The sequence below is a fragment of the Microcebus murinus genome, unplaced genomic scaffold (assembly GCF_040939455.1).
Source record: "Microcebus murinus isolate Inina unplaced genomic scaffold, M.murinus_Inina_mat1.0 scaf006_hap2_Mmur4.0, whole genome shotgun sequence".
Taxonomy (NCBI): Eukaryota; Metazoa; Chordata; class Mammalia; order Primates; family Cheirogaleidae; genus Microcebus; species Microcebus murinus.
The window spans coordinates 58,440-72,146 of record NW_027438952.1 but is presented as its reverse complement, the minus strand read 5'-3'; the positions used below and the strand labels follow the sequence as shown (position 1 = coordinate 72,146).

At 63.3% G+C, this 13,707-nt stretch overlaps 3 non-coding genes across 3 annotated transcripts; all 3 read left to right on the top strand.

Annotated features, from left to right (window-relative positions):
* The first annotated feature begins 3,184 nt into the window (after positions 1–3,184).
* Positions 3,185–3,303, top strand: LOC142866465 (5S ribosomal RNA). Its single transcript, XR_012916446.1, has one exon. It is a non-coding gene; the product is annotated as a 5S ribosomal RNA (ribosomal RNA).
* A 3,773-nt stretch (positions 3,304–7,076) lies between these two features.
* LOC142866434 (5S ribosomal RNA) lies at positions 7,077–7,195 on the top strand. The gene has a single exon (XR_012916415.1). It is a non-coding gene; the product is annotated as a 5S ribosomal RNA (ribosomal RNA).
* A 3,785-nt stretch (positions 7,196–10,980) lies between these two features.
* Positions 10,981–11,099, top strand: LOC142866433 (5S ribosomal RNA). Its single transcript, XR_012916414.1, has one exon. It is a non-coding gene; the product is annotated as a 5S ribosomal RNA (ribosomal RNA).
* Positions 11,100–13,707: the final 2,608 nt, after the last annotated feature.

Here is a 13,707-nt window from a genome sequence, read left to right as displayed (position 1 = left end):
GTCTCGTTTTGCTGCCCAGGCTAGAGTGAGTGCCATGGCGTCAGCCTAGCTCACAGCAACCTCAATCTCCGGGCTCAAGCAATCCTGCTGCCTCAGCCTCCCGAGTAGTTGGGACTACAGGCATGCACCACCACGCCCGGCTGTGTTTTTCTATATATATTAGTTGGCCAATTAATTTCTCTCTATTTTTAGTAGAGACGGGGTCTCGCTCTTGCTCAGGCTGGTTTCGAACTCCTGACCTGGAGCAATCCGCCCGCCTCGGCCTCCCAGAGAGCTAGGATTACAGGCGTGAGCCACCGCGCCCGGCCCCCCCTGTGTTCTTATTCATATACCTCTCATGTTGTTCCAGCGTATTGTGGGGGTACCAATGTTAAGGTCGGGTGCCTTGCCCTCTCCAAGCCTCCCCCCTCGGGTCAGAGCTTCAAGTGCGCCCATCCCCCAGTCGGTGCGCACCCACCCCATGCCTAATGGATGTGTATGCCCCTCCCCTCCCCCCACCCGCCCGCCCGACACCCACCCGATGAAGGTGATTCCTCTCTGTCCACTTAGGCGTCCATCCGTTCGTACCAATTTGCTGGTGAGCGCGCTCACGTGGTGCTCGTGTGTCCATTCTTGGGATACCTGGCCTACTGGAACGGGTTCCAGCTCTGGCCAGGAGAACACGAGAGGCGCCCTCTCACCGCTGCTCCTCACAGCCGAATGGCACTCCGTGGTGTCCACGCGCCACATTTTATTGATGCACTCCTGGATGGATGGGCACTCGGGTCGCTTCCACGTCTTTGGGATTGTGAATTGTGCCCTAACTGTAACCCTAACCCTTACCCAGCCCGTCTCCTCTGCCCCTGCCTGACGCACTCCTCCCCGGCCAGGCCCGTCACTGTCCTGGGCCCCCGCCTGACCGGCTCCTCCCCGCCCGGCCGGTCACCGTCCTCTGCCCCTGCCTGACACGCTCCTTCCCGCCCGGCCTCTCACCGTCCTCGGCCCCTGCCTGACCGGCTCCTCCGTCGCCTGGGCCTTCCAAGGGCTTGGTGTGGATGCTGCTTCCAGGAAGCCCTCCAGAAACCCGGCAGCAGGGTGGCCGCAGCAGTCTCCAGCAGCCGTCCCTAAGTCGCGTGAGTGCGGGGGACGTGCCCCCGCTGTGCCGCGGGGGCCCAGCCTGGTGTCTTCCCTGAGGCCCTGCGGCTGCCGGCTGGGCTGCGGCTCCCCGCAAGGGGAGAGCCGCGGAGGTGGGGACCGCCTCCTGATGGGGACTTACACGCAGCTCTCCACGTCGGATTCCGGGGCTCTCTGTCCTGCCCGAAGGCCCAGCTGGCCTGCGGGTCCTTAGAGTGGCAAAAACCTCCGAAAACTGAGACTGAGGGTCCGGTGGGTGTCTGCACTTTTGTGCTGGGCACCCCAGGGAGGCCCGGGGGCTGGCTGGACAACGCGGTCTGCTCGGCCAGGGGGGGGGGTTGGAGGAGCAACTGATGCCCTTTGCACTTTGGGTAGCAAGAGTCTGAGGTGTCTCTGAGCCCTGTGCCCTGTGGGGGCGGGGCGGGGGGGAGGAGGAGGAGGAGGAGGAGGAGGAGGAGGTGGGAAGGGCCGGGGCCTGCAGTCCTGTTCCCGGGGTGGCACGGCAAGTGGCTTCTTCCACAGGCTGCTTGGCCTGGGCTCCCTGCACCTGGGCCTTTGGAGGACCGGCCCTGTGCTTGCCAACACTTCCTGCAGGGACCCAGAGCTGGGAGGTGGCATCTCTCAGCCCTGGGTCGGGCAGAGCCCCAGCGGGCCATGCCCACAACCTCTCTCAGCACCGGTCCCCCAGAAGGCTCCTTTGGGACCAGGATTCTCTTGCGGTGACTCTTTAAGGTCTGGCCCCTGGATGGAGGGGCACCAGGAGTAGAGGAGCAGGAAGGGGAAGGGGGTGGCCATGCGAGGGGACACTTTGAGGCCAAGTCCCAGCTTCAGCCTGATCCTCCTGGGAACCCCGCTCTGAGACAAGGAGCCGGGCTTCGCATTCCCACAGCAGCCAGTCGTGGGCTGAGGACACCTGGGGCGTTGGGAACTCCCTGGCTTCTCCTTGGTTTAACATCTAGAGCTGCTTGTGAATCGCGCCGCCACACACACCCGAGCGCAGGTGTCTTCCGCACAGACTGCGGGCCTCGCTCTTCTGAATGCCGCTGGCTCGCCACCCACCCACGGGTGAACCTGGTCAGGGTGCTTTCTCTCAGGGGCAGACTCTTTTCCGGGCGGGCTACCGGTGTCTCTGTTTGCTCGTTTCTTTCTTCCATTTCGGGAAAGTCTTCCTTGCTGGGTGTGGAAATCTCCTATGCCTTCCCTCGCCTATTCTGTCAGCTTTAAAATTCTCTTTCAGTTGCCACCCTCACAGATGGATTAGGAAACTCTTTCCGGTGCACTCATTAGTGAAATGACCTCCAGGAAGCTGGAATCCAATATCTAATGGCCGATTTTTAGCGAGTCCACACGCCAGGGTGGTCGGGGTCCAATGCAGCCCCGGCCAGGCCCAGGCCCCTTGGACTGGGCCACAGGAGGACACGGAGGAGGGTCCCGGCCCCCACGAAGCGGTGCCGGCAGTTCTCCACGGGCTTGGGCGTTTTCCAGAGGTAGGAGATGGAGGGGACTGATTTCTTCAGCACCCCCCAAACCACGCCACCCCACCCCACCCATGGGACACATCCCCAGAGAGAGACGCCCCATACACTGGCTGTGCCCCAGCCCTGGCCCGGGGGAATAGGCGGCAGCCCACCCACAGGGCGAGGGGGGGGCACAGCTGAAAGGGGTTGTGGGGGAGGGCGGCCCCTGGCTGGGGTCAAAGGGCGAGCGTCCCGCGCGTGCGCAGTCAGCGGCAGCGACGCGCTGGGGGTGGGCAGCGGGTAGGTGAAGGAGGCCGGGCGAGGAGACGAGGGGGGCTGGGAGGGCTCCACCTTGGCGAGTCCAGCCGTGGAGGCGCATCTTGTGTGAGTGTGAGTGAGTGTGAGTGTGTGTGTGTGTGTATAGAGAGACAGCCCCCCACCCCGCCCCGCCCCGCCCCGCCCATCACCCCCGTCGCTGGGAGCCCGCGGGACCCGGCCGGCGAACTCAACCGGCCCGGCCCGGCCCGGCCCGGCGCGGGGCCTGGGGCGGGAGGCGGCGGCGGGGAAGCCCAGAGAGGCTCGGCTTCTCGAGCGGGGCAGGGGCGCCCTCCGCCGTCTAGGGCCACACCACCCTGAACGCGCCCGATCTCGTCTGGTCTCGGAAGCTAAGCAGGGTCGGGCCTGGTTAGTACTTGGATGGGAGACCGCCTGGGAATACCGGGTGCCACAGGCTGCTGCTTTTTTTTTTTTTTTTCTTGCCTCTTGTTCTGTCCCCTTTCTGGGAGCGAGGCGGCGGCCCGGGGTGGGGGTCACCCCCACCCTCAGCGCCCGCGCGGTGCCTGGCGCCCCAGCCCGCACCGGGGGGCCTCCTCTTGTCCCAAGCCGCGACACCGCGGCCACGCGGCAGCATGCGTGGCATCTGGACTGTCAGGTCTCAGACCAAAGGTCTGCTCTGTGGGAACCGACACGCTGGAGGAAACCTTGAGAGTCTGAGAGGGGAGGGAGTTCCAGAAGAAGGCCAGGATGTCATTTTGAGGGAGTATGTGACCAGAACTCGTCCCGTTGCTTTTGGGGTTCTATGGGCTACACGCAGGAATCTTTGGTGGTGGCACCTGATGTTGGGGGATCCGGAGTCACACCCAGACCTGCTCCACAGGCCTCCTTTTACTTTTCTCTTCGGATTCATTATTTTTAAAAAGTGTCTCTTACCTCTAGGATTGCATTTTCTTTTCTCTCTCTTTTCAAGCAGATGATGGGAGTACAAGTATTCAGGTGACATGTGTTGCCCGTGCCGCCCTCCCCCCTGTGTTCTTTTTTTTTTTTTTTTTTGAGACAGAGTCTCGTTTTGCTGCCCAGGCTAGAGTGAGTGCCATGGCGTCAGCCTAGCTCACAGCAACCTCAATCTCCGGGCTCAAGCAATCCTGCTGCCTCAGCCTCCCGAGTAGTTGGGACTACAGGCATGCACCACCACGCCCGGCTGTGTTTTTCTATATATATTAGTTGGCCAATTAATTTCTTTCTATTTTTAGTAGAGACGGGGTCTCGCTCTTGCTCAGGCTGGTTTCGAACTCCTGACCTGGAGCAATCCGCCCGCCTCGGCCTCCCAGAGAGCTAGGATTACAGGCGTGAGCCACCGCGCCCGGCCCCCCCTGTGTTCTTATTCATATACCTCTCATGTTGTTCCAGCGTATTGTGGGGGTACCAATGTTAAGGTCGGGTGCCTTGCCCTCTCCAAGCCTCCCCCCTCGGGTCAGAGCTTCAAGTGCGCCCATCCCCCAGTCGGTGCGCACCCACCCCATGCCTAATGGATGTGTATGCCCCTCCCCTCCCCCCACCCGCCCGCCCGACACCCACCCGATGAAGGTGATTCCTCTCTGTCCACTTAGGCGTCCATCCGTTCGTACCAATTTGCTGGTGAGCGCGCTCACGTGGTGCTCGTGTGTCCATTCTTGGGATACCTGGCCTACTGGAACGGGTTCCAGCTCTGGCCAGGAGAACACGAGAGGCGCCCTCTCACCGCTGCTCCTCACAGCCGAATGGCACTCCGTGGTGTCCACGCGCCACATTTTATTGATGCACTCCTGGATGGATGGGCACTCGGGTCGCTTCCACGTCTTTGGGATTGTGAATTGTGCCCTAACTGTAACCCTAACCCTTACCCAGCCCGTCTCCTCTGCCCCTGCCTGACGCACTCCTCCCCGGCCAGGCCCGTCACTGTCCTGGGCCCCCGCCTGACCGGCTCCTCCCCGCCCGGCCGGTCACCGTCCTCTGCCCCTGCCTGACACGCTCCTTCCCGCCCGGCCTCTCACCGTCCTCGGCCCCTGCCTGACCGGCTCCTCCGTCGCCTGGGCCTTCCAAGGGCTTGGTGTGGATGCTGCTTCCAGGAAGCCCTCCAGAAACCCGGCAGCAGGGTGGCCGCAGCAGTCTCCAGCAGCCGTCCCTAAGTCGCGTGAGTGCGGGGGACGTGCCCCCGCTGTGCCGCGGGGGCCCAGCCTGGTGTCTTCCCTGAGGCCCTGCGGCTGCCGGCTGGGCTGCGGCTCCCCGCAAGGGGAGAGCCGCGGAGGTGGGGACCGCCTCCTGATGGGGACGTACACGCAGCTCTCCACGTCGGATTCCGGGGCTCTCTGTCCTGCCCGAAGGCCCAGCTGGCCTGCGGGTCCTTAGAGTGGCAAAAACCTCCGAAAACTGAGACTGAGGGTCCGGTGGGTGTCTGCACTTTTGTGCTGGGCACCCCAGGGAGGCCCGGGGGCTGGCTGGACAACGCGGTCTGCTCGGCCGGGGGGGGGGGTTGGAGGAGCAACTGATGCCCTTTGCACTTTGGGTAGCAAGAGTCTGAGGTGTCTCTGAGCCCTGTGCCCTGTGGGGGCGGGGCGGGGGGGAGGAGGAGGAGGAGGAGGAGGAGGAGGAGGTGGGAAGGGCCGGGGCCTGCAGTCCTGTTCCCGGGGTGGCACGGCAAGTGGCTTCTTCCACAGGCTGCTTGGCCTGGGCTCCCTGCACCTGGGCCTTTGGAGGACCGGCCCTGTGCTTGCCAACACTTCCTGCAGGGACCCAGAGCTGGGAGGTGGCATCTCTCAGCCCTGGGTCGGGCAGAGCCCCAGCGGGCCATGCCCACAACCTCTCTCAGCACCGGTCCCCCAGAAGGCTCCTTTGGGACCAGGATTCTCTTGCGGTGACTCTTTAAGGTCTGGCCCCTGGATGGAGGGGCACCAGGAGTAGAGGAGCAGGAAGGGGAAGGGGGTGGCCATGCGAGGGGACACTTTGAGGCCAAGTCCCAGCTTCAGCCTGATCCTCCTGGGAACCCCGCTCTGAGACAAGGAGCCGGGCTTCGCATTCCCACAGCAGCCAGTCGTGGGCTGAGGACACCTGGGGCGTTGGGAACTCCCTGGCTTCTCCTTGGTTTAACATCTAGAGCTGCTTGTGAATCGCGCCGCCACACACACCCGAGCGCAGGTGTCTTCCGCACAGACTGCGGGCCTCGCTCTTCTGAATGCCGCTGGCTCGCCACCCACCCACGGGTGAACCTGGTCAGGGTGCTTTCTCTCAGGGGCAGACTCTTTTCCGGGCGGGCTACCGGTGTCTCTGTTTGCTCGTTTCTTTCTTCCATTTCGGGAAAGTCTTCCTTGCTGGGTGTGGAAATCTCCTATGCCTTCCCTCGCCTATTCTGTCAGCTTTAAAATTCTCTTTCAGTTGCCACCCTCACAGATGGATTAGGAAACTCTTTCCGGTGCACTCATTAGTGAAATGACCTCCAGGAAGCTGGAATCCAATATCTAATGGCCGATTTTTAGCGAGTCCACACGCCAGGGTGGTCGGGGTCCAATGCAGCCCCGGCCAGGCCCAGGCCCCTTGGACTGGGCCACAGGAGGACACGGAGGAGGGTCCCGGCCCCCACGAAGCGGTGCCGGCAGTTCTCCACGGGCTTGGGCGTTTTCCAGAGGTAGGAGATGGAGGGGACTGATTTCTTCAGCACCCCCCAAACCACGCCACCCCACCCCACCCATGGGACACATCCCCAGAGAGAGACGCCCCATACACTGGCTGTGCCCCAGCCCTGGCCCGGGGGAATAGGCGGCAGCCCACCCACAGGGCGAGGGGGGGGCACAGCTGAAAGGGGTTGTGGGGGAGGGCGGCCCCTGGCTGGGGTCAAAGGGCGAGCGTCCCGCGCGTGCGCAGTCAGCGGCAGCGACGCGCTGGGGGTGGGCAGCGGGTAGGTGAAGGAGGCCGGGCGAGGAGACGAGGGGGGCTGGGAGGGCTCCACCTTGGCGAGTCCAGCCGTGGAGGCGCATCTTGTGTGAGTGTGAGTGTGTGTGTGTGTGTATAGAGAGACAGCCCCCCGCCCCGCCCCGCCCCGCCCATCACCCCCGTCCCTGGGAGCCCGCGGGACCCGGCCGGCGAACTCAACCGGCCCGGCCCGGCCCGGCCCGGCGCGGGGCCTGGGGCGGGAGGCGGCGGCGGGGAAGCCCAGAGAGGCTCGGCTTCTCGAGCGGGGCAGGGGCGCCCTCCGCCGTCTAGGGCCACACCACCCTGAACGCCCCCGATCTCGTCTGGTCTCGGAAGCTAAGCAGGGTCGGGCCTGGTTAGTACTTGGATGGGAGACCGCCTGGGAATACCGGGTGCCACAGGCTGCTGCTTTTTTTTTTTTTTTTTTTCTTGCCTCTTGTTCTGTCCCCTTTCTGGGAGCGAGGCGGCGGCCCGGGGTGGGGGTCACCCCCACCCTCAGCGCCCGCGCGGTGCCTGGCGCCCCAGCCCGCACCGGGGGGCCTCCTCTTGTCCCAAGCCGCGACACCGCGGCCACGCGGCAGCATGCGTGGCATCTGGACTGTCAGGTCTCAGACCAAAGGTCTGCTCTGTGGGAACCGACACGCTGGAGGAAACCTTGAGAGTCTGAGAGGGGAGGGAGTTCCAGAAGAAGGCCAGGATGTCATTTTGAGGGAGTATGTGACCAGAACTCGTCCCGTTGCTTTTGGGGTTCTATGGGCTACACGCAGGAATCTTTGGTGGTGGCACCTGATGTTGGGGGATCCGGAGTCACACCCAGACCTGCTCCACAGGCCTCCTTTTACTTTTCTCTTCGGATTCATTATTTTTAAAAAGTGTCTCTTACCTCTAGGATTGCATTTTCTTTTCTCTCTCTTTTCAAGCAGATGATGGGAGTACAAGTATTCAGGTGACATGTGTTGCCCGTGCCGCCCTCCCCCCTGTGTTCTTTTTTTTTTTTTTTTTGAGACAGAGTCTCGTTTTGCTGCCCAGGCTAGAGTGAGTGCCATGGCGTCAGCCTAGCTCACAGCAACCTCAATCTCCGGGCTCAAGCAATCCTGCTGCCTCAGCCTCCCGAGTAGTTGGGACTACAGGCATGCACCACCACGCCCGGCTGTGTTTTTCTATATATATTAGTTGGCCAATTAATTTCTTTCTATTTTTAGTAGAGACGGGGTCTCGCTCTTGCTCAGGCTGGTTTCGAACTCCTGACCTGGAGCAATCCGCCCGCCTCGGCCTCCCAGAGAGCTAGGATTACAGGCGTGAGCCACCGCGCCCGGCCCCCCCTGTGTTCTTATTCATATACCTCTCATGTTGTTCCAGCGTATTGTGGGGGTACCAATGTTAAGGTCGGGTGCCTTGCCCTCTCCAAGCCTCCCCCCTCGGGTCAGAGCTTCAAGTGCGCCCATCCCCCAGTCGGTGCGCACCCACCCCATGCCTAATGGATGTGTATGCCCCTCCCCTCCCCCCACCCGCCCGCCCGACACCCACCCGATGAAGGTGATTCCTCTCTGTCCACTTAGGCGTCCATCCGTTCGTACCAATTTGCTGGTGAGCGCGCTCACGTGGTGCTCGTGTGTCCATTCTTGGGATACCTGGCCTACTGGAACGGGTTCCAGCTCTGGCCAGGAGAACACGAGAGGCGCCCTCTCACCGCTGCTCCTCACAGCCGAATGGCACTCCGTGGTGTCCACGCGCCACATTTTATTGATGCACTCCTGGATGGATGGGCACTCGGGTCGCTTCCACGTCTTTGGGATTGTGAATTGTGCCCTAACTGTAACCCTAACCCTTACCCAGCCCGTCTCCTCTGCCCCTGCCTGACGCACTCCTCCCCGGCCAGGCCCGTCACTGTCCTGGGCCCCCGCCTGACCGGCTCCTCCCCGCCCGGCCGGTCACCGTCCTCTGCCCCTGCCTGACACGCTCCTTCCCGCCCGGCCTCTCACCGTCCTCGGCCCCTGCCTGACCGGCTCCTCCGTCGCCTGGGCCTTCCAAGGGCTTGGTGTGGATGCTGCTTCCAGGAAGCCCTCCAGAAACCCGGCAGCAGGGTGGCCGCAGCAGTCTCCAGCAGCCGTCCCTAAGTCGCGTGAGTGCGGGGGACGTGCCCCCGCTGTGCCGCGGGGGCCCAGCCTGGTGTCTTCCCTGAGGCCCTGCGGCTGCCGGCTGGGCTGCGGCTCCCCGCAAGGGGAGAGCCGCGGAGGTGGGGACCGCCTCCTGATGGGGACGTACACGCAGCTCTCCACGTCGGATTCCGGGGCTCTCTGTCCTGCCCGAAGGCCCAGCTGGCCTGCGGGTCCTTAGAGTGGCAAAAACCTCCGAAAACTGAGACTGAGGGTCCGGTGGGTGTCTGCACTTTTGTGCTGGGCACCCCAGGGAGGCCCGGGGGCTGGCTGGACAACGCGGTCTGCTCGGCCGGGGGGGGGGGTTGGAGGAGCAACTGATGCCCTTTGCACTTTGGGTAGCAAGAGTCTGAGGTGTCTCTGAGCCCTGTGCCCTGTGGGGGCGGGGCGGGGGGGAGGAGGAGGAGGAGGAGGAGGAGGAGGAGGTGGGAAGGGCCGGGGCCTGCAGTCCTGTTCCCGGGGTGGCACGGCAAGTGGCTTCTTCCACAGGCTGCTTGGCCTGGGCTCCCTGCACCTGGGCCTTTGGAGGACCGGCCCTGTGCTTGCCAACACTTCCTGCAGGGACCCAGAGCTGGGAGGTGGCATCTCTCAGCCCTGGGTCGGGCAGAGCCCCAGCGGGCCATGCCCACAACCTCTCTCAGCACCGGTCCCCCAGAAGGCTCCTTTGGGACCAGGATTCTCTTGCGGTGACTCTTTAAGGTCTGGCCCCTGGATGGAGGGGCACCAGGAGTAGAGGAGCAGGAAGGGGAAGGGGGTGGCCATGCGAGGGGACACTTTGAGGCCAAGTCCCAGCTTCAGCCTGATCCTCCTGGGAACCCCGCTCTGAGACAAGGAGCCGGGCTTCGCATTCCCACAGCAGCCAGTCGTGGGCTGAGGACACCTGGGGCGTTGGGAACTCCCTGGCTTCTCCTTGGTTTAACATCTAGAGCTGCTTGTGAATCGCGCCGCCACACACACCCGAGCGCAGGTGTCTTCCGCACAGACTGCGGGCCTCGCTCTTCTGAATGCCGCTGGCTCGCCACCCACCCACGGGTGAACCTGGTCAGGGTGCTTTCTCTCAGGGGCAGACTCTTTTCCGGGCGGGCTACCGGTGTCTCTGTTTGCTCGTTTCTTTCTTCCATTTCGGGAAAGTCTTCCTTGCTGGGTGTGGAAATCTCCTATGCCTTCCCTCGCCTATTCTGTCAGCTTTAAAATTCTCTTTCAGTTGCCACCCTCACAGATGGATTAGGAAACTCTTTCCGGTGCACTCATTAGTGAAATGACCTCCAGGAAGCTGGAATCCAATATCTAATGGCCGATTTTTAGCGAGTCCACACGCCAGGGTGGTCGGGGTCCAATGCAGCCCCGGCCAGGCCCAGGCCCCTTGGACTGGGCCACAGGAGGACACGGAGGAGGGTCCCGGCCCCCACGAAGCGGTGCCGGCAGTTCTCCACGGGCTTGGGCGTTTTCCAGAGGTAGGAGATGGAGGGGACTGATTTCTTCAGCACCCCCCAAACCACGCCACCCCACCCCACCCATGGGACACATCCCCAGAGAGAGACGCCCCATACACTGGCTGTGCCCCAGCCCTGGCCCGGGGGAATAGGCGGCAGCCCACCCACAGGGCGAGGGGGGGGCACAGCTGAAAGGGGTTGTGGGGGAGGGCGGCCCCTGGCTGGGGTCAAAGGGCGAGCGTCCCGCGCGTGCGCAGTCAGCGGCAGCGACGCGCTGGGGGTGGGCAGCGGGTAGGTGAAGGAGGCCGGGCGAGGAGACGAGGGGGGCTGGGAGGGCTCCACCTTGGCGAGTCCAGCCGTGGAGGCGCATCTTGTGTGAGTGTGAGTGTGTGTGTGTGTGTATAGAGAGACAGCCCCCCACCCCGCCCCGCCCCGCCCCGCCCCGCCCATCACCCCCGTCCCTGGGAGCCCGCGGGACCCGGCCGGCGAACTCAACCGGCCCGGCCCGGCCCGGCCCGGCGCGGGGCCTGGGGCGGGAGGCGGCGGCGGGGAAGCCCAGAGAGGCTCGGCTTCTCGAGCGGGGCAGGGGCGCCCTCCGCCGTCTAGGGCCACACCACCCTGAACGCCCCCGATCTCGTCTGGTCTCGGAAGCTAAGCAGGGTCGGGCCTGGTTAGTACTTGGATGGGAGACCGCCTGGGAATACCGGGTGCCACAGGCTGCTGCTTTTTTTTTTTTTTTTTTTCTTGCCTCTTGTTCTGTCCCCTTTCTGGGAGCGAGGCGGCGGCCCGGGGTGGGGGTCACCCCCACCCTCAGCGCCCGCGCGGTGCCTGGCGCCCCAGCCCGCACCGGGGGGCCTCCTCTTGTCCCAAGCCGCGACACCGCGGCCACGCGGCAGCATGCGTGGCATCTGGACTGTCAGGTCTCAGACCAAAGGTCTGCTCTGTGGGAACCGACACGCTGGAGGAAACCTTGAGAGTCTGAGAGGGGAGGGAGTTCCAGAAGAAGGCCAGGATGTCATTTTGAGGGAGTATGTGACCAGAACTCGTCCCGTTGCTTTTGGGGTTCTATGGGCTACACGCAGGAATCTTTGGTGGTGGCACCTGATGTTGGGGGATCCGGAGTCACACCCAGACCTGCTCCACAGGCCTCCTTTTACTTTTCTCTTCGGATTCATTATTTTTAAAAAGTGTCTCTTACCTCTAGGATTGCATTTTCTTTTCTCTCTCTTTTCAAGCAGATGATGGGAGTACAAGTATTCAGGTGACATGTGTTGCCCGTGCCGCCCTCCCCCCTGTGTTCTTTTTTTTTTTTTTTTTGAGACAGAGTCTCGTTTTGCTGCCCAGGCTAGAGTGAGTGCCATGGCGTCAGCCTAGCTCACAGCAACCTCAATCTCCGGGCTCAAGCAATCCTGCTGCCTCAGCCTCCCGAGTAGTTGGGACTACAGGCATGCACCACCACGCCCGGCTGTGTTTTTCTATATATATTAGTTGGCCAATTAATTTCTTTCTATTTTTAGTAGAGACGGGGTCTCGCTCTTGCTCAGGCTGGTTTCGAACTCCTGACCTGGAGCAATCCGCCCGCCTCGGCCTCCCAGAGAGCTAGGATTACAGGCGTGAGCCACCGCGCCCGGCCCCCCCTGTGTTCTTATTCATATACCTCTCATGTTGTTCCAGCGTATTGTGGGGGTACCAATGTTAAGGTCGGGTGCCTTGCCCTCTCCAAGCCTCCCCCCTCGGGTCAGAGCTTCAAGTGCGCCCATCCCCCAGTCGGTGCGCACCCACCCCATGCCTAATGGATGTGTATGCCCCTCCCCTCCCCCCACCCGCCCGCCCGACACCCACCCGATGAAGGTGACTCCTCTCTGTCCACTTAGGCGTCCATCCGTTCGTACCAATTTGCTGGTGAGCGCGCTCACGTGGTGCTCGTGTGTCCATTCTTGGGATACCTGGCCTACTGGAACGGGTTCCAGCTCTGGCCAGGAGAACACGAGAGGCGCCCTCTCACCGCTGCTCCTCACAGCCGAATGGCACTCCGTGGTGTCCACGCGCCACATTTTATTGATGCACTCCTGGATGGATGGGCACTCGGGTCGCTTCCACGTCTTTGGGATTGTGAATTGTGCCCTAACTGTAACCCTAACCCTTACCCAGCCCGTCTCCTCTGCCCCTGCCTGACGCACTCCTCCCCGGCCAGGCCCGTCACTGTCCTGGGCCCCCGCCTGACCGGCTCCTCCCCGCCCGGCCGGTCACCGTCCTCTGCCCCTGCCTGACACGCTCCTTCCCGCCCGGCCTCTCACCGTCCTCGGCCCCTGCCTGACCGGCTCCTCCGTCGCCTGGGCCTTCCAAGGGCTTGGTGTGGATGCTGCTTCCAGGAAGCCCTCCAGAAACCCGGCAGCAGGGTGGCCGCAGCAGTCTCCAGCAGCCGTCCCTAAGTCGCGTGAGTGCGGGGGACGTGCCCCCGCTGTGCCGCGGGGGCCCAGCCTGGTGTCTTCCCTGAGGCCCTGCGGCTGCCGGCTGGGCTGCGGCTCCCCGCAAGGGGAGAGCCGCGGAGGTGGGGACCGCCTCCTGATGGGGACGTACACGCAGCTCTCCACGTCGGATTCCGGGGCTCTCTGTCCTGCCCGAAGGCCCAGCTGGCCTGCGGGTCCTTAGAGTGGCAAAAACCTCCGAAAACTGAGACTGAGGGTCCGGTGGGCGTCTGCACTTTTGTGCTGGGCACCCCAGGGAGGCCCGGGGGCTGGCTGGACAACGCGGTCTACTGGGCCGGGGGGGGGGGGGGTTGGAGGAGCAACTGATGCCCTTTGCACTTTGGGTAGCAAGAGTCTGAGGTGTCTCTGAGCCCTGTGCCCTGTGGGGGCGGGGCGGGGGGGAGGAGGAGGAGGAGGAGGAGGAGGAGGTGGGAAGGGCCGGGGCCTGCAGTCCTGTTCCCGGGGTGGCACGGCAAGTGGCTTCTTCCACAGGCTGCTTGGCCTGGGCTCCCTGCACCTGGGCCTTTGGAGGACCGGCCCTGTGCTTGCCAACACTTCCTGCAGGGACCCAGAGCTGGGAGGTGGCATCTCTCAGCCCTGGGTCGGGCAGAGCCCCAGCGGGCCATGCCCACAACCTCTCTCAGCACCGGTCCCCCAGAAGGCTCCTTTGGGACCAGGATTCTCTTGCGGTGACTCTTTAAGGTCTGGCCCCTGGATGGAGGGGCACCAGGAGTAGAGGAGCAGGAAGGGGAAGGGGGTGGCCATGCGAGGGGACACTTTGAGGCCAAGTCCCAGCTTCAGCCTGATCCTCCTGGGAACCCCGCTCTGAGACAAGGAGCCGGGCTTCGCATTCCCACAG